Here is a 24,249-nt window from a genome sequence, read left to right as displayed (position 1 = left end):
GAAGTCAATAAGGAGACAAGAAATCCAAGGCAGATCTTAGAGAAGCTCATCGGCACACAGTTCTCATTTGGTAGCACCGACTTCATGTACAACAAAATGAATTCCACCCACCAAAACTTATGGCGGGATGCAGAGCTGAGCATCAGCAGGAGACAGAAGTTATGAGGTCTTTGATGGGCCCTCACCATTTGAAAAAGACAGTAACACGAGGATATAATGACAGAAGGGTAGGAATGAGGTGGCCTCGGCAGTCTGTGCCAGACCCTGGTGGCTCTTGGCATTCCATGTGGTCAAGAGCCTTCAAATTACCAAAAAAGGGATTTCAATGGGAGTTTCTGAATAAGGAGCTTCTAAACTGACGCATCTCATCCTGACCGTAGGGGTGTCGCTGGAAGTGATGCTCAGGATGACATTTTAATTTTCTTTTTAATGACATTTTAATTTTCCACATCTCTCAGTCGAGTGGAAAAAGCCTCATATATTAAAACAGCAATGAGAGTCAAAATTGCTCCCCATTCCATCTCCTTTTTTCCTACTGGCTTCCTCTCTCATGCAGGAACAAGATTCATAAGTGACACAGGAGAGAAGGGGGGAGGGGGGTGTTTGGAGCATCCTCAGATTTAAAAGGGAGCTGTGTGGTGTTTCTACCTAGGAAATCTCTCTTTCCACTGATGGGAGATGCTGCCGCCTCCCTGCTCACTTGTGCTGCCCTTGGGCATTGTCTCCCTCTCACCCATGTGCTTCTGGGCTCCCACCCACCCGCTCCTCACTGTGTGGCCCTGGCTTCTCCACTCTGTTCTCCCCAACAGGGCAGGCAGGATGACTCTACTAAAGCTTGGCCAGGCCAACTTCACGTGCTTCTTTCAGGGAAGAAATCCCCTTGACTCATTTGGGGGAATGAATGGGGATCTGCAGTAGCAGGGGCTGCCATCCCGCCCCTCTTCTGCTCCCGGGATCAGCTGCACCCTGCAACGGAAATGGAAGTGGTTGGCTGAGTGACAAAGGCCATCATGGGAAGAGTGTGCTGGGCCTGAGGGAGGACAGCCAGCATCTCTCTTTGAATTTGTCTATATGGGGCTAATGAATGGGTAGAGGAGGAGGGGGTGGATTCAGGGAGATAAGCCACAGGTGGGTGGGGGCAAGCAGGGTGCTTAAGAGATTCAGATAGGGAAGGAACAGGTGTGTGTGTGATTTTGGGGAAATTCTGATCTTTTGGGAATTTGGTGAAATACATCAATAGGGTATGTCCTTTTAATACATCACACACAGAAAAGAAATATAGAAGTAAACAAATATCCATCACCTCCTAGCAAGTAAAAGGGGGGAAAAAGAAAGAAAAACAACAACAAAAATACATTAAAATGAATATATAGATTTCATTTTAATGTATTTTTGATGTTTTTCTTTCTTTCTTTACACACACACACACACACACACACACACACACACACACACACATGGTATGTCCTCTTAAGTGGGGGGCAGCTGTCCCCTATTATGAAAGGGGCATATTTTTAAAACTGGAATACCACGAAGAAGCTTCTAAAGGCCAAAGAGCAACACCCCAAGAGGTGCTGACCCTTGGACTGCTTTTGAGTCTCTCTCTGGTGCTATTTACATTCTTCAGCCAGAAGGGAAAGCGAAAGAGGGACACTGAGGATGCCAAGGATATTCTGGCCAAGGGAAGTTTTGCATTTGCTCAAAGCACTTGCCGTTTCAACAAGTGTGCAAAGGGCTTCCAGGAATGCCTTTTGGCATGATGTCCAGTGCACAATTAACACGATATTGACAGCTTTACTAATAGGGTTCAGCAGACTTAACCCATTTGAATGAAGTGTGTGTCAGGGCTGGGGGAGTCTTTTGCAAGACTACATTTTCCACCTTCCCTGACCATTGGTCAGGTTGACCGAGACTGGAAGCCAGCATCATCTGGAGTGCTCCAAGTTCTCCATCTCTCAGATAGGCTATATCCAGGATTTGTGGAAAGAGATGTAGGGAGTCTCTCTTGGTACACCGTTATAAGGAATGTGACAAGTCCCAGAAAACAACAACTGTGAATGCATTTCAAGCACCCAGGCATCAGAGGGGGAAAGGCTCCATTCAGACTGGCCCACAGCAGAACGAAACCAGGGGAGAAGTCTTGGTGGCCATAGGGGAAGCAGAGTCCCCAGCTGGAGCTTGTCCCCTGCCTTGAGCAGGGCAAACAAAAGGAACTGTAGGAGAAGGAACTTTGTGCTTAGTTGCCACACTCCAGAGACTGGTTTGAAACAGGCCTTTCCTTGTGCATGCCACTCACTGGTGTGGGGAGGGGGAAGAAAGCTGTTACTGGATTATCAATAGGCAGCCCCAACCCACAACCTCCTTCAGCAGAAATCCTTAGATAAAAATAATCAGTCAGCTCAGGAACTGGCTGGGAGAATGATAACCCCACACAGCAGAAGGCAGGCACCCACCAGCCCCTGGAGTGGTCTGCATCTGAGCTGAAACCCTCTCTGAGCCTGATCTCCAGCCCTGTTAGGCCAGGACCAAGCTGCAGCCACAAGTCGGAAGAACAGGTGCGCAGTTTGCTGTGGGGTGTCATGTCACTCCGGGGTTCTGACCCTCTGGCTCCAAGGGTAATGTTGGAGAGCTCCAACATTAAACCATTTTGTTCCATCAATCACCTCTTTTGGGGGAGGGGGCTGGGGGCGCTGAATCCTCCTGGCTCTCCCTCGGCGAGGAGACCCTCCAAACTCTGCAAGCTTGCAAAGGGAAAACTGACATTGGGCAACATCTGACGTTGCTCCTCCGTCCACCACCGCTGCCTGCCCATCGCCAGCCCTCGACTTGTCCTCACTCAGGAAGAGCCTCTTTCACAAAGCTCCGTGGATCTGTCTGGATCCATGGAGCTGGTTTTAGCTCCCACCTCACCCACAAACTCCAACAGCTGGTTTTAGCTCCCACCTCACCTACAAACTCCAACACAAGGTTTACACAGAGAAAGATGATGCAAGTTTCTGGGAAAATTGATATTGTCCACTGCTCTCTCTTAGTCTCCCCCACCTTGCCACCAGAACAGGCCACATCAATGAATCCCCGCTAACTGCAGAGTCATGCTGCAAATACACTCAATACCCTATGATGGGGCTGGATTCTTCACTGGATCATAGGGGTCTGCTTGCTCCATCGAGGAGGGTTGGGGCGACTTTGACTCTGGTGAGAAAAACCTGACACAGGTCCAACACCTGGCCAAAATTAGATGCATTATGGATAAGTGTCTCCAGTCATGTTCTCAAGAGGATATAGCAATAACAGCCACTGCAGGAGAGCCTTGCCAAAAGATTTCCAGATTCACCCTGGGAACCCAATTCTGTGCGAAGAAGCCAGACCCCTCCCGGTCCAGGCTGGGTTTGCACACAGGTGATAGCGGAGGTCCCCCCCCCCCCCGCCACAATGCGAAACAGAATTTGGGGCCCCAATGTTGGCAGCCACATGACGTAGACATTAGGCTCAAACCCAGCTTTTGGCCACATTCCATGGTTTGCTAATATCACTCAGAAGCAAGAGACTGAAAGGAATCTTTTGGGAAGACAGCTTGAAGACAGAGGAGCTGGGGCAGCAGGATGGTAGTTTGGTCCCACCCCGCTGCTGCTGCTGCCGCCACCATCCCTTTTCTTGACCAACAGTGACAAGGGGCAGTGGAGACACATTGCTGCCAAGCAGCCCGGCCCCTGCTGGTGCTGAGGCTCCCCACAGCTCTGTGGCCAAGCACAGGGGACTGGCTCAGGGGAGACCCTCTGACAGCACCTTCCGGCAGCATCAGGGTTTCCCAGACCCGGAGAAAAGGGGCTTCTGAGGACAAGAGTGCAGAAGGAGTGTGCACAGCTGTCCCCTGGGGGCAGAAGGATCTGAACCAAAGAGAAGGGGCCATGCCAATGTCCTAGCAAACCCTCCCCTGCTGAGGAAGGCATATTTGTCTCCTGCGATGTTACTTTGGAGTCAACTCCGAAGGGTAATTAGGAGTCCTTTCCATCTCACTAATTCGTCGCTTGCTTTTAATGCGCCCTGATCTATTGCCCGCTTCGCAACTCGCCGGCAGGAGACGGAGAGCTCCAACATTAAACCATTTTGCTCCATCAATCGCCTCTTTCGGGGGAGGGGGCTGGGGGCGCTGAATCCTCCCGGCTCTCCCTCGGCGAGGAGACCCTCCAAACTCGGCCAGCTTGCAAAAGGAAAACTGACATCGGGCAACATCTCGACGTTGCTCCTCCGTCCACCGCCGCCGCCTGCCCATCGCCAGCCCTCGAGGTGTCCTCGCTCAGGAAGAGCCTCTTTCGCAAAGCTCCGTGGATCCGTCCGGAGACGATTGGCGGGGGGGGGGGGGCTCCACTAACACTGGAAGTCGCCATCAAGGCTTCTCTCGCCCCTCCATACTCCAGCAGCTCACGTAAGAGTCGGGGGAACTACCTCCACCGTGGGAGAGCCCCCCAGCCCCAGAGCGGAGACTCCGAGGGAGCTGGAAGCCGGCGGCGGCGGCGGGCTGGGCGCCTCTTCCACGGGGTCGCGAAGAAGCCCGCCGCGGCGCCTGCTCAGCCCGGAGTGGCACCGGCGGCGAGGAGCGGGCAAGGGCGAGGCGTGTGCCGCCGCCGCTGATCCCGCCCGCCTCGTGGGGACGCGCCGGGAGGGCGGCTGGCTTCCCTTGGGACTCGGCGGCTGCCTTGCCTCCCCACCGCCTGGCGCCTCCCAGGCCAGCGAGCGAGCGCGTCTCTCCGCGGCGCTGCCCGGCCCACCCTCCGCCGTCCCTCCGCCGACTTACCGGGCAATGTACGGTTACGGCGGCGGCGGCTCCTGTCAGCGGCCGGAGCAGGGCGCCTCCACGGCCGGCTCCGAGGAAAGGAGTCCACGCCGCGCCGCTTCGGTCTCCCATCGCGCCAGTCGCAGCAGCCAGTTGCTCGCTCGCCTGCTCGCCTGGCACAGCGGAGCGGAGCAGCGCGCGCCTCGTCTGCCTTCCTCCTCCTCCTCCTCCTCCGCTGCTACTGCAGCGCCTCCGCCTCCTCGGCGCCTCCTCCTCCTCCTCTCTCCCCGCCCGCGAGGTCTCGGCCGCCCCGACGCAGCCGCCTCCCCCTGCTGGCCGCGCCGCCTCGGGAGCTCCGGGTCCGGCGGCAGAGCGAGGCCGGCCGGGCCCTCCAGGGCCACGTGCCGCCAGCGGGTGGGGGAAGCCCTTCCGCTGCTCCGCGCCCTCGCCCACCAGGCGGCTCCCCAAGGCCAGGCCGGGGCTCCAGGGGCCTGCCTGGGAGGGGCGGGGGGCGCTCTGCAGGTTTCTCTTCTCCTGCTTCTGAAAAGGTGGAGGAAACGGGGGAGAGGGGCGGGGGGCTTCCTTCCGAAAACAGCGCTGGCTTGCAGATCCCTCCCAAGCAAGCAGACCATTAGCGATGCAAATAGCAATAGCAATAATAATAATATGGAGGAGTCGGTGGGAGCTTCTGCCTTAATACGTGTGCTCAAGGTGTCCAAAGACCTTGTTTTGTTCTTCATTCCGTTTGCATTGCGCGTTCCTGCCCTTGGGGGAATCTGGGGATACCTCGGGAGATGGAGAGAAATGACAGAAAAAGCCATGTCATAAACTAGCAGCAACCCAAGGGCAGTTGTCCGTAAAAGAGGAAGCAACAGCCCCCCCCCCCACAACCGTAGGCACCCCTCCTCTGGGGGCCGTCAAGGTGGTTCCCTCCTGCACTGTCAAAACGCCAAAGCCGACTGTGGGATCTGGGACAGGTTCAGTCTTCCACTCAGAACGTGTGCAGAGAGAATTTGCACCATTTTGGTTCTCTGTGCATGCTCTAAAGCCTGCAGCTCTATGTGGGGGAATGAGTGATCTTGGCACCAGCGAGGCCTTGGGGAGGTGATGCTGTCACTTCCAAAGTGAATAGAGAGCAGCCAAAAGAGGAGAAGGCTCTGCCTTCCAGGAAGAAAAGAACAGTGAGCAAAAGAGGTCCTACAGCAGCTCCTCACATTCCTGGAAAAGGCTGAAGAAGCAGATTTCACGTGTGGCTGACTGAACGGTGTTCTTGGGGCAGGCTCCCGGATTTTGAGCTTCATTTCTTCTTCTAGCAGTCTGAAAATTTCACAAACTGCCAGGACTTTTATTTTAAGTTACATGTAAAAGGGTGTGTGTGTGTGCGTGTTTTGTTATAAATATATGTGGTGGTGTTTCATTCCTGCCACTCATGGGCTCAGCCTTCCTCTACAGAAACTTCCCACGTACTTTTTGTGTTGGGGCCTGAGCTCAATTCGGGAGAGATTTGGTGCCTCTTGCCTGGTGCTCTGCAGCTCATGGCTTATAAAACAATCCCATGGAGTATATATGAGCATCTGTTAAAGTCAATTACAAGGTTATTGATCTGCCTTGGAATTAAAAGACCATAAAGAACTAGTCTTGCCAGCCAACTGTCCATTTTGGTCTTAGCAAATCATGTCTGGGGAGTATTATAGGTTTGCACATAACAAGGTTTGGAAGGGGAGGGGAATCTTCTTCCTTGGACAAAAGTTGGTGGGGGCGGGAGGGAGGAATGCAGCTTGCCTAACATCTGCAGCGCCCCTGCTTATGGTTTGGTTGACCGAGGTCTTTCGTAAAAAGGCTTTCCCCTCCCTCCAGATGCCTCCCAGTCATGGTAACTTGTCACAATCCAGCATGTTATAGCAGTGAGGGCCTCTTTGCTCATGTGGACAGGGCTGAATGGCAGCCTTACAGCCTCATTAGGGACTGACTCCCCCCCCCCCATTCACAAGTCAGAAATGCTGAATATGCATAGCATTTGGATCAAGACCACCAGACCTTGTTGCCCACAGACGAAACAACTAGACTGGAGCCAGGGCAACCAGACCAGTTTGTTTCCATGGCAGGAGGAACTTGTGGGCAATCTGAAAACCACCTCTTTCCATGAGTGCACCTCTTAGGCATTGCTTCCCTGGTGTCTAGTTTAACCCAGGCCCTGGAAAGTGTTGCTGTTGAGAGAATTGGAACCTCCTGGCTTCCTAATAAAAATGCTTCCACAGCATGCATACATAGCAGAGATTCCCCCAGACAAATAATCCGACATCAGCTACCAACAGATGACATTTCTATACTACGTAATTAGAGTAATTTCTATACGCTTCACTGCTACAGTGAAATTGCTTTACTACAAGTGAAATTCCAGATGCAAAGGAACTGGGTTTTTCTGCTCTTGACTTCTAGCCTGGGAGGCTGAAGAGTTTGCAGGGAATACAGTTTTTCCTCTTCACCTGCTGGAGGGGACCCACGCCTCCATCCGCCCACTGGAGCCCTACAGAATGCAACCGCTGTCAGCATAATTAAGACCAGAGTTGATCCTTAACTCCAAAAGACAACTTTCCAACCTCATCAGTATCACCAGCTTGCAAAACGTGGAACAAAATGTGTGCTGAGGAGAGGCGGGGGGGGGGGCTGGAGAGGGAGCTTTCTTACACATCAGATTCCTTAGCTGGATAGAACTAAGCCAAGAAGAGCTCAGTAATCTCCGGAGAGTAAATAACTTCATGGCAATTTCATTTGCAAAACATTGGAGATGGACGATGGCTCAAGCTGCAATATTACATTGCAGCACAGGAGAAAAATCACCCCCCCTTCACCGCCTGCCCTTCCACACCCCTTGCAGGTCAGGATACGGTCTGGCTCCCATCCCCCCTTTTCTTTTGCATTCAGAATTAGGGGACAAATTGTGTCCAGCTCCTATTATGAATTCAGTGATGACGGCTGGTTGTGTGTGACAGCTTATCTGTGGCAAATGAGGTGCAGCTAAGCCGTCCCTGAGCAGTGTTCCCTGTGCCTTGGAAGGGGCTCTGCTTTCAGAAAAGGACACCTTATAGGGGTGTAGGCCAGAGCTGTGGATTTGTGGGCCAACCCTCCAAGCTATGCGGCCTAGGACCCACGTACCTACGGGACCGCCTCTCCTTGTATGCCCTGCGGAGGACCTTAATGTCCACAAATAACAACACTTTGGAGGTCCTGAGCCGCAAGGAGGTTACCGTAGATTGGTTTCAACCAGGGCCAGGGCCTTTTCAGCTCTGGCCCCGACATGGTGGAACCCTCTGTCACAAGAGACTAGGGCCCTGCGGGACTTGACATCTTTCCACACAGCCTGCAAGACAGAGCTGTTCCACCTGGCCTTTGGTTTGGACTCAGTCTGACCCTTATGTTTCCCTCCCCTTATGGTCTTGATTTATCGGCTACTTTAAAATGAGGCTGCATTTTAAGTTGCATTTTAACCTGTATTTTAAATCCCCCCCTTTTTCCCCTATTATTTTTTTACTATGATTTAATTGGTGTTAGTTGCCCTGAGCCCGGCTCTGGCCGGGAAAGGCGGGGTATAAATAAAATTTATTATTATTATTATTATTAAGCTATTGTCTGCACCCAGTGGCGTAGTTAGCCGCTCAGGTGCCTAGTGCAGGGGCGTGTCCTGCAGCCAGGGGCGGGGCAAGCTGCCCATGGAGGCGGGGCAAGCCTCTCTGATGCTTGGAGCCTCTCCACCGCCTCTCCCTCATCTGTAGGGCGGCTGAGGGACAGGCAGACGCAAATCACACACTGCCCTCTCAGGCAGCATGGAACCTGCAGGTGCCTAAGCCACCACGTCACCCCTAAAAAGTTTCATGAGCTCTTTTTTTTTTTTTGTATGCCTGCCCCACATTCCTCTTAGAGATGAATTTGAAGTATACAGAGAGCCCCTTACAAAGTACTGTACTGCAAGGGGGCACCCTCTAAGATATGCCAAGGGGAATTTCCCCACCCAATGCAATCTCTGGGGCTTCTGGCTGGCTGGTTGGCACAGATTCAAGGGGCTCGCAGTCCTTCACTCCTCTCTCCCCCTGCTTCATTTGTGCTAGCAGAGTCCACAGAACCCTCCAGCTTCCTTGGCAGACTCTGCCCAGCAATGTCAACCTCCCTGGAAAGAGGCACAGCTGGCCAGTAATTCAGTTACAGGTCTGTCTTGGGAGCCATACAACACTCCTAATACAGTGACCAACCATAAAACCAGCAATAAATAACACCCCACAAATCTTTAGAAAAGAGAGAGCTAAACAAATCAGGGGACTTGGCTGCAGGGCTGAGGGACCAGTGTCCCTCTTCCTGCCAAGCTGATTCAAAAGAGCAGCAGAGGCTCCCCACTGCCAGAGAGGTTGCACAACCCACTGGGTTATTGTGAGATGTTTCTGCCAGGGAACCCCTAACCCTGACTCTCCAGGGCTTCAAGAGAGATAGGATTTCCTGGGAGCAGACAGAGTATGATCTCTGCCCAGGCAGACAAGGCTGGGCTCCTTCAGTACTTCCCTCATCTGGCACCACCAGCAGCAAAAGAGGACATTTTCCCAGTTGCAGGTCCTTCCTGGGAGGGATGGGGAAGAAATCTGTCCACATTCCAAAACAATACTACGTGATCCACACATTCTGAAGCAATACCTCAGTTAAAACATACTCCTTCAAAACCTGCATTTCTCCAGATTTTGCAATGCCATTCCCCAGCCAAGTCATGTGTTCAAAAATGCATATAGCAGGGTGAATTGTGCACAAAAATGCACTTATTATTGGAAATAACTTAACAAATGTGTCAGGCACAAGGCAGCTTCCCCCCGTCGAACTAACGCAGAGGACAGCCCAGCACAAAAGGCAGATCATTAAGCAGTTTTCCTTCAAATGTTTAAAAATGCTGGAGGATAAATCTGCCCATGGATTTTCATTACAAGACATTATACAATGCATTGCAACAATCCTCCTTCAAAGAGCTGCGAGTGTTTGCTATCAGCATTAATCTCTTGCTTATGGAAATCTACCCAGCCAGGGCAGCTCCTCTGCAGTCTCCATTCATAGCTCTGCACTGCTCTTGCTACTCCAGCAGAAACCTCACCGCAAGGGCAGGGAGATGGAGAGCAGGGATGCTTACACCCAGAACCAGCTAAAGATCAACTCCGAATTCCTGGGGCTGAACATCAGTTTGCCCCAGAGCAGTCAGAGTGGCCAGGATTATCTGCCACCATCAGAGGAGTCTTTATAACTTACCGGACGTTCTGCCTAATTGACCAGAGAGCTTCCAGGCAGAAGTGAGGGCCCCAACTACCGTATCAGATTTACAAAATGAATGCAGCAACCACAGAAGCATGTTGAGCTCATCCGTCCCCCAAAGTGGTTCCCCCTTGCCTTGCAGCATTCAGTATCCGTCATGTGGTTTCCTGTCTCCTGCAGAATTTCTCCGTGTGGATTCCATGGCTTATTGTAGGCAAACACCTCCCATGGTAGCCAATCCATCTTCCTAAGGGGCTCCCAATTGCATTCAGTTTGAGAAAGCTCACAGAAACACAATCCATAAAACTGTTTTATATACAGCACCTAGATGCTGCAGGAATTCCTGGACGCAGCAAACGAGCTGGAAGACGATGCTGGCAAGACTCATTCGCCTCCTACCACCCAGCCCTGGGGATGAGGCACAATCAGGCGTGTTGTGGTGGTAGTGAGGAAGGGGGCTGCATCTGTAGGTCTGCTCAGCAGCATCCAGTGCCCCTGGGAAGCATGGAAGCAATCTGAGCCCACCCAGAAGCTGTGTACCCTAACCCCATGGTGGCCTTGACTCCCACAAAGAGAACAAGTGACATAGAACCTGCTTTATCCAGCCTCCTCCCCCATATTCTTCCACAACTTAATGTGCCCAAAGCACAGACATGGACCAGTGGGGACGGAGGTGAGGTGGTCATTCATCCTGCTGTTTGCCCAAGCAAGGCAAGTTGTATGGGCAACAAAGCATCCGCTTCAGCCTCCAGCCATCCTGAAGGCCACGTTCTGTCTCAAGGGCCACAGCAGTAAGAGTGTTCAGAAGAAGCCCCCCCTAATGTGAAGCTTTTGAGGAAGCCATTCCAGACCACTCCTGAAGTCACCCAGTGTCACCAGAAAATAGGGACACAGACAGGCTGCTGCCAGGCCTATATATGTGGAGATGCCCAGGAGGGAAACATGAAAGACCAGCAGGCTGTCCTTCCTCCTGTTCTGGGTGCCACAATTTAAGAAGGATATTGAGAAGCTGGGAGGTGTGCTAAGGAGGGTGACCAAGATGATCAAGTGTCTGGAAAGGAAACCAAGCCGGATGAGGAACGACTGTGGGAGTTGGGTATGTTTAGCCTGGTAAAGAGGAGACTGAGAGGGGATACAATAGCCATCTTCAAACATCTGAAGGACTGCAACACAGAAGATAGAACAAGCTTGTTTCCTCCTGCTCTGGAGGCTAGGATCCAAAGCAATGCATTCAAGTTACGAGGAAGGAGATTCTGATTAAATATAAGGAAGAACTTTCTGACAATAAGAGTTTTTCAATGGTGGAAAAGACTTGCATGAGAGGTGATGGACACTCCTTCCTTAGGGGGTTTTAAGCAGAGGTTAGATGGTCATCTGTCATGTATTATTTGGTTGAAATTCCTGCATTGCAGGGGGTTGGACTAGATGAGCCTCGGTGTCCCTTCTAACTCTACTTCGATGATTCAATTTCAGGCTCCCTGCCAAAGGCTGCCATAGCAGGGGATTTCAGGCAGCTAGACTCACCTTTAAGGACCTCCCACCTGATGCCCCTTCCACTCTGGCTATCATCAACACCGCAACAATGTCCACCTTTGTTGTCTTTCTCCTCATTCCTCAGTCTCACAGTGCCCATTAGCTTATGAGCCTTTGAGACAAAGATGCTTTCTACCAATTTGCTGAGGACAAAACTTCAGTTGACAGGTCTGCAATTTCCAAGATCCCTCCTTGATTATTTTCTTCTCAGTTGGTGCTCCATTTGGCTGCCTGCCAATCTTTGCCTTTTGTCTTGGAGCTCTTCCGTAGGAACCCACAGCTCAACGGGCAGCTAAACAGCACCCCCTCGCCTCTCACGGCATGAGATGCTCTCGTGGCTCTTTGAGGTTGAATCAGGCACATCACAGACCAAAAGCCCAACATCAGGCAGGCTTGGGTGGTGAGCGTCTTCTCCAGGGGTTTTACACAAATACCTGCATCCTCTGCCTGATCCAAATGGCCCACGACCCATGCCCCATAGAAAGGCCTGGTTGCCAACTCCTCTGATCACCCAACATTTACTCTGATGGTGGCATTCCAGAGCTCTAGCTGTACTACAAGACTGTGGCTGCTGAGGGCCACATGCTATGGCTCACAAGTCTCTTCTGTTGGCCATTAAGGAAGGATCCAGAGAGGAGCTGGCAGGAGTCAAGCGAGGCATTCTGAAACACAGCTTAATCTTTTTGCAGCCAAAAAGTCTTTCATCAAAACTGAGCTAAGCTGTGTTGGTGTGATCAACAGTTATTTGGCAGGTTAATTAACCGCAGCTACAGTTAGTGCAGTTCAGTGGGAGTGGAACTGACCAGAAGGAAGTCAAGGGCAGTCAGAAACTCACAAGAGACAGAAGAGGTGAAGAAGGAGGATCCAAAAATTGTGGAAGTACCAAATCAGCTGTTGGCAAAGCCTGTAGGAACAACAACTTTCTTTTGCCTGAGACATCATTCAGTATATAACCCTGTAGAAATATTTGGTACCAGGCAGTAGAGGAAACCATTCTGAGAAAGAGATGAAGAGTTCCAAGAGTGGTGGAAAGTTCTTTCCAGTACTGACTGCAACATCAAAATGCATTTTCATTCAATAGCCTAGTCAATATGCACTTATTAGGAATGGGCTGAAAACAAAGAATCTCAGAGCTATTTATTATTTTCAGCTCCATTAAGGTGAAGCACACTGAGCCATTCTCTCACTATTTCAAAGACTTCTTTTCAAACAGAGCATTAGATGTGTGCATCACAGTTAAAATTCCAAGGTACAACCAATGTTTATATATATCAAAAGAGAACCTTGAGAGCTGATCAACTCTCTCCCAAATAAATAAGCCAGTAATATGAGAATTATCAGCTCTGAGAAATGGCAGAAGCGAGAAACATTTCCACCAACCACAAACATTCAAGCAAAATTGCTTTGAACATGGTTAATAATGATAATAGAGATGAAAGTGCTCACATTTTACCTCCCAGACGAGCATCCTGGAATTGCAGCTGGCTTGTCATAAAGCAAATGATAACATTCTCTACCTTTTCTATGGCTCAGACCCAGCTGGCTGTTGCAGAGGCCCCGCTTCACATCCCTAGAAACGAAGACACAACAATCAGCTGTAAATATTAACCTGCATATCAACAACTCATCTAAGAGTACCACTTCTGCATTTCAAGCAGGTCCAATACTCTGTTCTCTGAAGCACACTCACATGTAAGGTGAATCTAAGCAGAATGATTTTAATTGCAGGGCGCAACTCTGTGTCTCTGACTAGGGATGCGGAACCCACCCCAAATGAATTTATCTCACAAATTCTGTTTTTACAAAACCAAGCATAGAACATACTTCAACACAAAGGGTTGCATTCAACTAAGTCTAAATCAGAGTAGACCCATTGAACATAACAAGCCTAATTTAGTTGTGTTGAGTAGAACTAGCATGAAATGCCCCCACCCCTTCCTCTACCCTCGCATCTGGATTGCTTCTATGCAAGTGTCAGTTGCAGATTTTGTAGTTCCAAGGTTCTGTAAACACTTTTCAGGCACATTTCACTCACAGTCACAGTGCATAAGGGTGATTACTTCCAAACAGGCTCCAAGCCAATGCACTCAGTGCTCCTTGGTTCAATTAACACACAGGTCTCGCTTCCAGCTGCCTTACCTACTCCAAGAGCAAAGCAGCTTGCAGATCCCCCTAATATTTCTAAAACCCAGGAACTCTGAGACAAATGCAGCCTGCAGTTCCCTTATAAGTTACTCAGAATGTAAAGGCAGCCTATCTTCCCCAAGTCTCACCTAGATCATACTGGCCCCTTACAACTCTGCTTCCAAATTGCAGTGGTCAAATGATGAAACATTATTAAAAATAAAAGGTAGAGGAAAAGCAGGCAGAAGGTCAAAACAGATTACAAAATCAGCAATGGCTCTAACACTGGAATTATCCTACCCACTAAAATATAACGATTCTAACTTAAAGAACATATCAGCATTTAAACTTGTGCCTTTTTGCAGAGATGATTTGATATAGATGCAAATCCCATTTGCCTTGTGAACTGTCTGGTATGTTAAATTGCTCTGTTGCCTATGTCTTCTCAAGTCACGCAGCAATCATCTACCTACAAATTTATCTAACCCTCTCTAAAAGTGTTTTCTTATTTTCAAAAGCACTTGTTTACTTGTTGGATTAGTTTTTCCTTCAAACAAACCCCTTCAGGTGGAGGGGCATTTTAAACTGACAATGTAAGGATACAATAATGGAGCGAGCCTTCCATTTAGTGAGTAAATACTTTAGCTAATATCTGTAATCCAAAACTACCTACATTCTAAAAGCTGGGGGTACACTCATACTCTACCAGGCAATAACATTGGATATATTGTTATAATGTGCAATGTTTTGCACATTAAAACTCTATTGAACTGGTCTGGTGTGTTTTGAGGAAGATGGTGGAATGTGTCTTGGGTCTCCAGTACAAAGCTGGGGCAGAAATCCATAAGAGGTTTGCATTATGCTGAGTCAGACCAATAGCTTATCTAGCTCAGCATGGCCTACACTGACTGGCAGCAGCTCCCAGGGGTTTCAGGTAGGTTTCAGTAAGGCTTTTGACCAAGTCCCCCATAATATTCTTGTGGAGAAGCTGGACAAGGTTACTGTGAGGTGGATTTGTAGCTCGTTGACTGACTGAACCCAAAGAGTGCTCACTAATGGTTCCTCATCTTCCTGGAAAAAAGTGACAAGTGATGTATCACAGGGTTGTGTCCTCGGCCTGTTGTTATTCAACGTCTTGGATGAAGGACTTGAGTGGATGCTCATCAGATTTGCAGATGACAGGGATCAGGAAAACAGAAATGGCATTCAAGATGATCTTAACAAATTGGAGAACTGGGATCAAACTAATAAAATGAATTTCGATAGGAACAAATGTAAGGCAGGAAGAACCAGCTGCACAAATATAAGATGGCGGACACGAGCTTGCAAGTAGTACATGTGAGAAGGATCAAAGGGTCTTAGCAGACCACAAGCTTAACATGAGTCAATAGTGTCCTGGTCAAGCCAAAGGAAGAAATAGTACTGCTCTATTCGGCCTTGGTCAAGCCACACCTAGAGTACTGTGTCCAATTCTGGGCACCACAATTTAAGAAGAGTGTTGACAAGCTGGCACATGTGAAGAGGAGGGCGACCAAGATAATCAAGGGCTTCAAATCCAAGCCTTATGAAGAACGGTTGAAGGAGCTGGGTATGTTTAGTCTGGAAAAGAGGAGACTGATAGTCATCTTCAAATATCTGGAGGGCTGCCACTTGGAAGATGGAGCAAGCTTGTTTTCTCCTAGTCCGGAGTTAAAAGAAAGGAGATTCTGACTAAACACCAGGAATAACTTTCTGAAAATAAGTGCCGTTAGACAGTAGAACAGATGCCCACAAGAGTTGGTGGACTCTCGTTCCTTGGAGGTTTTTAAACAGAGGTTGGATGGCCATCTGTCATGGATGCTTTAGCTGAGATTCCTGCATTGCAGAGGGTTGGACTAGAGGATCCTCAGGGTCCCTTCTAAAACTACAAATCTATTATTCTATTCCCTCTCCAAAACTGCTATTTGGAGACCAGGCCAATGTTCTCAGCCCCAGCTGTGTTCCAGGTAGATTTCTTGCCGTGCTAATTGCTCATTAGTCTGCTTCTTCAGTCCACCCTGGCACTCCCCCTCCCCCTCCCCCCCCAGCCCCAGCCAGCAGCCAGGAAGTCTGCCACACTCAAGGGAGAAAGCAAGCTATCTGCCTCACTTGACAGAAGCCTAACAATCACAACACCCATTAACACACCAGCTGCTGCACCAAAGCAGAGAAGCTCTGGATTTCAAGCAAAAGAGCTGAGGTTACTGATCTCAGCTATTAGCAGATCACAGCAAAGGGGAATAAGCAGCACAGAACCCATCTATCTGAGTATCCGCCATGATTCTCAGTAAACAACAGCAATATTTGGAGCCTATGGCTGCTGAGCATAAGTAGAGCTGGGGACAAGGCCATGCCTAGGGGCACGTGTTTGCTCCGTGTGATGTGATACACACACACCCAGAGGTCTCAGGGCGGTTCCCAAAACAGATCAACATAAAAACAACTATATCATCTATCTATATCTATCATCTGATCTATCTATCTATCTATCTATCTATCTATCTATCTATATCTATCTATCTATCTATCTATCTATATCTATCTATCTATCTATCTATCATCTATCTATCTATCTCTATCATCTATCTATCTATCTATCTATCTATCTATCTATCTATCTATCTATCTATCTATCTATCTATCATCTATTATCTATCATCTATCTATCTATCTATCTATCTATCTATCTATCTATCTATCTATCTATCTATCATCTATCATCTCTCTCTCTCTCTTTCTCTCTCTCTCTCTCATCTATCTATCCATATCTATCTATATCTATCTATCTATCTATCTATCTATCTATCTATCTATCTATCTATCATCTATCTATCTATATCTATCATCTATCTATCTATCTATCTATCTATCTATCTATCTATCTATCTATCTATCATCTATCTATCTATATCATCTATCATCTATCATCTATCTATCATCTATCTATCATCTATCTATCATCTATCTATCTATCTATCTATCTATCTATCTATCTATCTATCATCTATCATCTATCTATCATCTATCTATATCTATCTATCTATCTATCTATCTATCTATCTATCTATCTATCTATCTATCTATATCTATCATCTATCTATCTATCATCTATCTATCTATCTATCTATCTATCTATCTATCTATCTATCTATCTATCTATCTATCTATCATCTATCTATCTATCTATCATCTATCTATCTATCTATCATCTATCTATCTATCTATCTATCTATCTATCTATCTATCTATCTATCTATCTATCATCTATCTATCATCTATCTATCTATCTATCATCTATCTATCTATCTATCTATCTATCTATCTATCTATCTATCTATCATCTATCATCTATCATCTATCTATCATCTATCTATCTATCTCTATCTATCTATCTATCTATCTATCTATCTATCTATCTATATCATCTATCTATCATCTATCTATATCTATCTATCTATCTATCTATCTATCTATCTATCTATCTATCTATCTATCTATCTATCATCTATCTATCTATCTATCTATCTATCTATCTATCTATCATCATCTATCTATCTATCTATCTATCATCTATCTATCTATCTATCTATCTATCTATCTATCTATCTATCTATCTATCTATCATCTATCTATCATCTATCTATCTATCATCTATCTATCTATCTATCTATCTATCTATCTATCTATCTATCTATCTATCATCTATCTATCTATCTATCTATCATCTATCTATCTCTATCTATCTATCTATCTATCTATCTATCTATCTATCTATCTATCTATCTATCTATCATCTATCTATCTATCTATCTATCTATCTATCTATCTATCTATCTATCTATCTATCTATCATCTATCTATCTATCTATATCTATCTATCTATCTATCATCTATCTATCTATCTATCTATCTATCTATCTATCTATCTATCTATCATCTATCTATCTATCTATCTATCTATCTATCTATCTATCATCTATCTATCTATCTATCTATCATCTATCTATCTATCTATCTATATCTATCTAATCTATCTATCTAATCTATCTATCTAATCTAATCTATCTATCACGACTGCTGCTGCTGCTGCTGCTGCTGCTTGCGTGAGTGTAGGGAGGACCGCTCCCTCTCCTGCCAACTCCATCCGGCCTAGGGGGCGGGGCCTGCACTACCACTACAGTTTAGAAGCCTGAGCAGCTACCGGCAGCAATGGACAAAATGGTTTTAAATGTTTTAATCACTTTTAATTTGCAGCATTTTAAATGGTGGTTGTTGTTTTTTAGAATATTATATTATTTCATTATTTTATTTTTGCTTGGGGTGGGATAAGCACTGAGTCAGCAGTATTGTTCCTTGCTTTGTTTTGTTTTGTTTTGTTTTGCTCTGTTTTGTTTTATTATTATTATTCTGTTAAATTATTATATAGTTTGTATTTTGCCTTTTAAGGGGAGGGGTCATGGCTGCCTGGGAATGGGCCTCAGCCAATAGATTGGGTGGGGCAGGTTCCACAGGGGGGGATGTATTGGGACACCCGATCTCAGTGATCACGGGCAGGAGGAGGAGTTATGCTAAGACCAGACCATGTCAGTACCGAGGAGGCAGGTTTAGTCGTTGTCTGAGGACTATCCCTGCCTCCAGGTCTGGTCCTGACCGGAAGGATACAGTAATCAGCAAGGGAAACCCACATGACCTGAAAGTGTTGCTGTGCAATGCCAGGTCAATGATGAATAAAACCACTGCCATCCACGACCTGATTGTGGATGGAGGATTTGACCTGGCATGTGTGACAGAGACCTGGTTGGATGAAGCAGATGGGCCTGTCCTTGCCGCTGCTTGCCCACCAGGTTTCTCTTACGCACAGCAACCCAGGTCATGTGGGCGGGGAGGGGGGGTTGCAGTGATTTTTAGGAAGTCATTAGTCTGCACCAGGCGTCCTATTGGGAAGACCCAGTTTTCTGAGTGCATGTTCTGGAAGTTGGGCAATAGGGGCAGTACAGGATTCCTACTGGTGTACCGACCTCCCCGCTGCACCAAGGATTCCCTGCCCGAGCTGCTTCAGGTCGTGGCGGATATGCTCCTGGAGACACCTAGCTTGGTTGTCCTGGGGGATTTTAACATCCATGCCGACACGACCTTACAAGGAGCCGCTCGGGACTTCGTGGAAAGCATGGCCTCCATGGGGCTGTCCCTGAATAAGTCTGGCCCAACTCATAGCCACGGACATGCCTTAGACTTGGTGTTTACCTCTACGGATGTTGGTGATCTGACATTAACTAAAAGCGAAACAAAAGAAGTGCCATGGTCAGATCACTTCCTGGTGCAACTGGACTTCTCCGCAACCCTTCCCCTCCGCAGGGAGGTGGGACCGATTCGGATGGTCCGCCCCCGCCACTTAATGGATCCAATCGGCTTCCAGAGAGTGGTAGGGGATGCTTTATCCCAAGTTGATGGCCTTTCAGCTGATTCCCTGGTGGCCCGCTGGAATGCGGAGTTAACCAGGGCAATTGACTGTCTGGCTCCGAAGCGCCCTCTCCGATTGCATGGAGCCCGGACAGCCCCGTGGTTTTCCCCGGAGCTGAGGGTGATGAAACAATCGTTGAGACGGCTAGAGCGCCGGTGGCGGAAAACTCATTCTGAATCAGACCGGACACGGGTTAGAGCTCAACGTCGAGCCTACCAAGTGGCAATGGCGACGGCGAAGAGGGCCTTCTTCGCCGCCTCCATTGCATCTGCAGAAAACAGCAGCAGGAGACTTTTTCAGGTGGTTCGCAGTTTATCGGAACCACCTGTACCACCGGGGCCTGGTAGGGACCCCAAGATCTCCTGCAATGCTTTTGCAAAGTTTTTTGCAGATAAAATCGCTCAGATTCAGAAGGAGGTAGACTCCACCGTGGGAGCAGGGCCAGGGCGGGAGAGTGCTAGAGTTCTGTCTGGTCCTGTTATATGGGATCAATTCCAATCTGTTACCTCCGAGGATGTGGACAGGCTGCTTGGACGAGTGAAACCGACCACCTGTCTCCTTGATCCTTGCCCATCCTGGCTGATAAAAGCGAGCCGGGAAGCGCTGGGCGATGGGCTCTGCGGGGTGGTGAATGCTTCCCTCTGTGAGGGAGCCTTCCCAGACCCGCTGAAAGAGGCGGTCATTAAACCGCTTCTTAAAAAAACATCTTTAGACCTGGCCAATTTGGCCAACTATCGCCCAGTCTCAAATCTGCCATTCTTGGGCAAGGTGATTGAGCGGGTGGTTGCTGAACAACTCCAAGCACGCCTGGAGGAAACGGACCATTTGGATCCCTTCCAATCGGGATTCAGGCCTCACCATGGGACTGAAACTGCCTTGGTCGCGCTGGTTGATGATCTCCGGCGGGCTAGGGACAAAGGTGAGAGCTGTTTCCTAGTTCTGCTGGATCTCTCAGCGGCCTTTGACACCATCGACCATAACATCCTTCTGGACCGTCTAGAGGGGCTGGGAGCTGGGGGCACTGTCATACAGTGGTTCCGCTCCTTCCTCCTGGGCCGTGTCCAGAAAGTGGTGTGGGGGGTGAGTGTTCAGACCCCTGGGCTCTCACTTGTGGGGTGCCTCAGGGTTCTGTCCTCTCCCCCATGCTTTTTAATATCTATATGAAGCCGCTGGGAGAGATCATCAGGGGGTTTGGACTGGGTGTTCATCAATATGCAGATGACACCCAGCTCTACCTCTCCTTTAAATCAGAACCAGTGAAGGCGGTGAAGGTCCTGTGTGAGTGCCTGGAGGCGGTTGGAGGTTGGATGGCGGCTAACAGATTGAGGTTGAATCCTGACAAGACAGAAGTACTGTTTTTGGGGGACAGGAGGCGGGCAGGTGTGGAGGATTCCCTGGTCCTGAATGGGGTAACTGTGCCCCTGAAGGACCAGGTGCGCAGCCTGGGAGTCATTTTGGACTCACAGCTGTCCATGGAGGCGCAGGTTAACTCTGTGTCCAGGGCAGCTGTCTACCAGCTCCACCTGGTACGCAGGCTAAGACCCTACCCCCCCGCGGACTGTCTCGCCAGAGTGGTGCATGCTCTAGTTATCTCACGCTTGGACTACTGCAACGCGCTCTACGTGGGGCTACCTTTGAAGGTGACCCGGAAACTGCAATTAATCCAGAATGCGGCAGCTAGACTGGTGACTGGGAGTGGCCGCCGGGACCACATAACACCGGTTCTGAGAGATCTGCACTGGCTCCCAGTACGTTTCCGAGCACGATTCAAAGTGTTGGTGCTGACCTTTAAAGCCCTAAACGGCCTCGGTCCTGTATACCTGAAGGAGCGTCTCCACCCCCATCGTTCAGCCCGGACACTGAGATCCAGTGCCGAGGGCCTTCTGGCGGTTCCGTCATTGCGAGAAGTGAGGCTACAGGGAACCAGACAGAGGGCCTTCTCGGTAGTGGCGCCCGCCCTGTGGAACGCCCTCCCATCAGATGTCAAAGAGATAAAGAATTACCTGACATTCAGAAAACATCTTAAGGCAGCCCTGTTCAGGGAAGTTTTTAATATGTAATGCTGTACTGTTTTTAACACTGATTGGGAGCCGCCCAGAGTGGCTGGGGAAACTCAGCCAGATGGGCGGGGTATAAATAATAAATTATTATTATTATTATTATTATTATTATTATTATTATTATTATCATCTATCTATCATCTTCAAAATAAAAATGGCAACCCAATACCCCCCCCAAAAGAGCCACATTTTAAAAAGAGCATAGGATGTCAATCAGATCAAGAAAAGGCCTGGTTAAAAAGGAACATTTTTGCCACGTGCCTAAAGGTGTATAATGAAGGTGCCAGGTGAACTTCCCTGGGGAGAGCATTCCACAGGTGGGGAGCCACTGCAGAGAAGACCCTGTTCTCATGTTGCCTCCCTCTGGACCTCTCAAGGAGGAGGCACACAAAGAAGGGCCTCAGAAGAAGATATCAGGGTCCGGGTAGGTTCATGTGGAAAGAGGCATTGTGGTCCTGAGCCGTTTAAAGTTTTATAGGTCAAAACCAGCACTTTGAATATGGCAGCTTCCTGTGCATGGGCTGCAGCAAGTTGGGTGACAGATGCTATGAGGTAAGTGGATGAGGGACCCCAAGACCAGCTGCAGTGTATGGCTGCTCTTTGGGTGTGGCACAAACTGGAATTGGGGTCTTGTATTACTTGTGACCCCAGGAGCTTCCCTTTGGTTGAGCTATTCTTTGCTTCTGGCTGTTTTGATGGGGCAGGTAAAGGTAAAGGGACCCCTGACCATTAGGTCCAGTCACGGACGACTCTGGGGTTGCGTTGCTCATCTTGCTTTACCGGCCGAGGGAGCCAGTGTTTGTCCGCAGACAGTTTTTCCAGGTCATGTGGCCAGCATGACTAAGCCGCTTCTGGTGAACCAGAGCACGGAAACGCCATTTACCTTCCCGCCGGAGCGATACCTATTTATCTACTTGCACTTTGACGTGCTTTCAAACTGCTAGGTTGGCAGGAGCAGGGACCGAGCAATGGGAGCTCATCCCGTCGCGGGGATTCGAACCGCCGACCTTCTGATCGGCAAGTCCTAGGCTCTGTGGTTTAACCCACAGCGCCACCTGCGTCCCTTTTTTGATGGGGCAGAATCCTTATCAAAAGCTGAATGAGGTTCATCTGGCCAAACCATCTGAGTGAAGGGGTTTACAACAAAAACAAACCCCCCGCCTTGTGGAAAAAGGTGCCTTGAGCTGTCTTTAAGGAATCTCAAGCAAGGCAATGCCAGCAAACTACCAGAGAAAGTGAGCAAAACAAGATGCCCATTGCATGTGGCTCTTCTTGTTTCTCCTTTCCTGCCTTCCCATCATGCAACGCAGGCAGGAAAGAGGAGAAGCCAGGCAGTTTGGAGGTTTGGGGTGCCAAAGAGGTGGTGTGGACCAGAATGCAGAATCTGCAGTTTGAATGGGCCAGCTAAATCTTTGGCAGAGGACCAAAGGAGTCGCGTCACTGAGATGCCGCCAACATCAGAGCAAGACAAGAAGAAAGGAACAGCACCCTTCCAGGCACTCTCTTCTCCTGAGCAGGCAAAGGACATCAAAATAGTCTGAGGACTGCTGGGTCAAGTGAAAGAGGACTTCTCTAGTCCAGCACCCAGGTTGCCACTGTGGACAACCAGAGGCTTCTGATACACACTTGACCACCATCATACCGTATTTGGTCCATACCTTTACTGTCTTCCAACAATCCTCAGATGGAAAGACAGACATACCTCACTCCCCCACAACTGAATTTCCTCGATGCCACATGGCACATCCATGTGGACTACTGGCACCCAAAATGGCTTCCACGGTCTGGCTCTGACTGACGGAACAGGTGGAGCGGCAGAAGGTGGGGGGAATCAACAGATTTCTGACAGCAGGAAACTGGCTCCTTAGAAATACCCACTTCCTTCAGCGCAGGAAACTATTTTGCCTTGGATTTTGATAACAAAGAGCAGCAGCCATTAAGCAACACCACATTAACCTGCACACCTAGAGCGAACGCGTGCTCTCCTTCTGAGTTCACGGCCCTACCCAATGCTAGATGCCTGTAGATTTTCAGTGATTTCCTTACGATTACCCAGCAAGGCATTTAGGGGGAATTCGCGTCTGCTTTATGCTTTGTCATCTCGCAATCTCTCTCCCTGCTCCTCCCCTGGGAAGAAGATGTTTACTCCCGTCTGCATGGGGACCGACTGGAGAGCCACGTAAAGCAGCCGTGCTAAGGAAGCAAAGAGGCTGGCGGAGGCAGCAGTTCTGCAAGGCTGGAAGTGGGGACCAGCATCATGAATGAAGAAGCAATCTCTGTGTTGTTGTTTTTTAAAAAGATACCCACTATTGCCAAATTGTGAGGTGGGGGACGGGGGAGGGGACCAGAAATCATTTGTGCAGTCTTGTGTTACCATCTCTCCATTGAAATACTCGTGTACAGAAATGATGTAATCCCCAAGACCATTCTGCAGAGATTGGGAAGGGATGGGTTTTTTTGTAATTTTTAAAAATTAGTTTTCCAATATATCACCCCCTCAAAATAGCCAAATGATAACAACAACAATTAATTCCCAAATTATACCATTATCAAAATGCCAATCAACTTCCACTTAATACAGTTTCGTTAAAGTAACTCCCCGCGTGGTAGATTGGGTGCATTTCCGATCTTATATCACTGTGTTCCGTAATCTTAATTAATATCATTTACATTTCAGTTATAATAATAATCCCTTAGTCAACAGCTACATAATTAATGATTTCCATTCATGATGTTATAATATATAAATTTATAAAGCTTCAAGTGAGGAATTCAAACTATTATCTTTCTTCTGCCCTGCATGTGAAAGCTGTTATGTCCATGGAGATTCCTTCTGTCCATATATGTTGTTGCCTCTTTCACTTCCCAGTTGTTGTTTTCTCCCATAGTGATGTGGGCCAGAACTGAATCTTGAAGTTTCTCAGAGGTCTTATCTCTCCATCCCTTGCTTTGATGTCTTGGAGCAGGCAACTGTCAGCTGAAAACCATTCTACCTCACT

The 24,249-nt window shown here is 48.3% G+C and overlaps 1 protein-coding gene across 1 annotated transcript in view; it reads right to left on the bottom strand.

Moving 5' to 3' along the window:
• The window catches only part of UNC13C (unc-13 homolog C), a 130,585-nt gene extending 125,593 nt beyond the window's left edge, over positions 1–4,992 (bottom strand). The window contains exon 1 of the mRNA XM_081887843.1: positions 4,796–4,992. The gene's annotated coding sequence lies outside the window, so the exon portion shown is untranslated. The remainder of the gene's footprint in view (positions 1–4,795) is intronic.
• Positions 4,993–24,249: the final 19,257 nt, after the last annotated feature.

This window comes from Podarcis melisellensis (genome assembly GCF_964234715.1).
Source record: "Podarcis melisellensis genome assembly, chromosome: 14".
Lineage (NCBI taxonomy): Eukaryota > Metazoa > Chordata > Lepidosauria > Squamata > Lacertidae > Podarcis > Podarcis melisellensis.
Note: the sequence above shows the minus strand (reverse complement) of the source record. Positions and strands in the feature narration are given on the sequence as shown.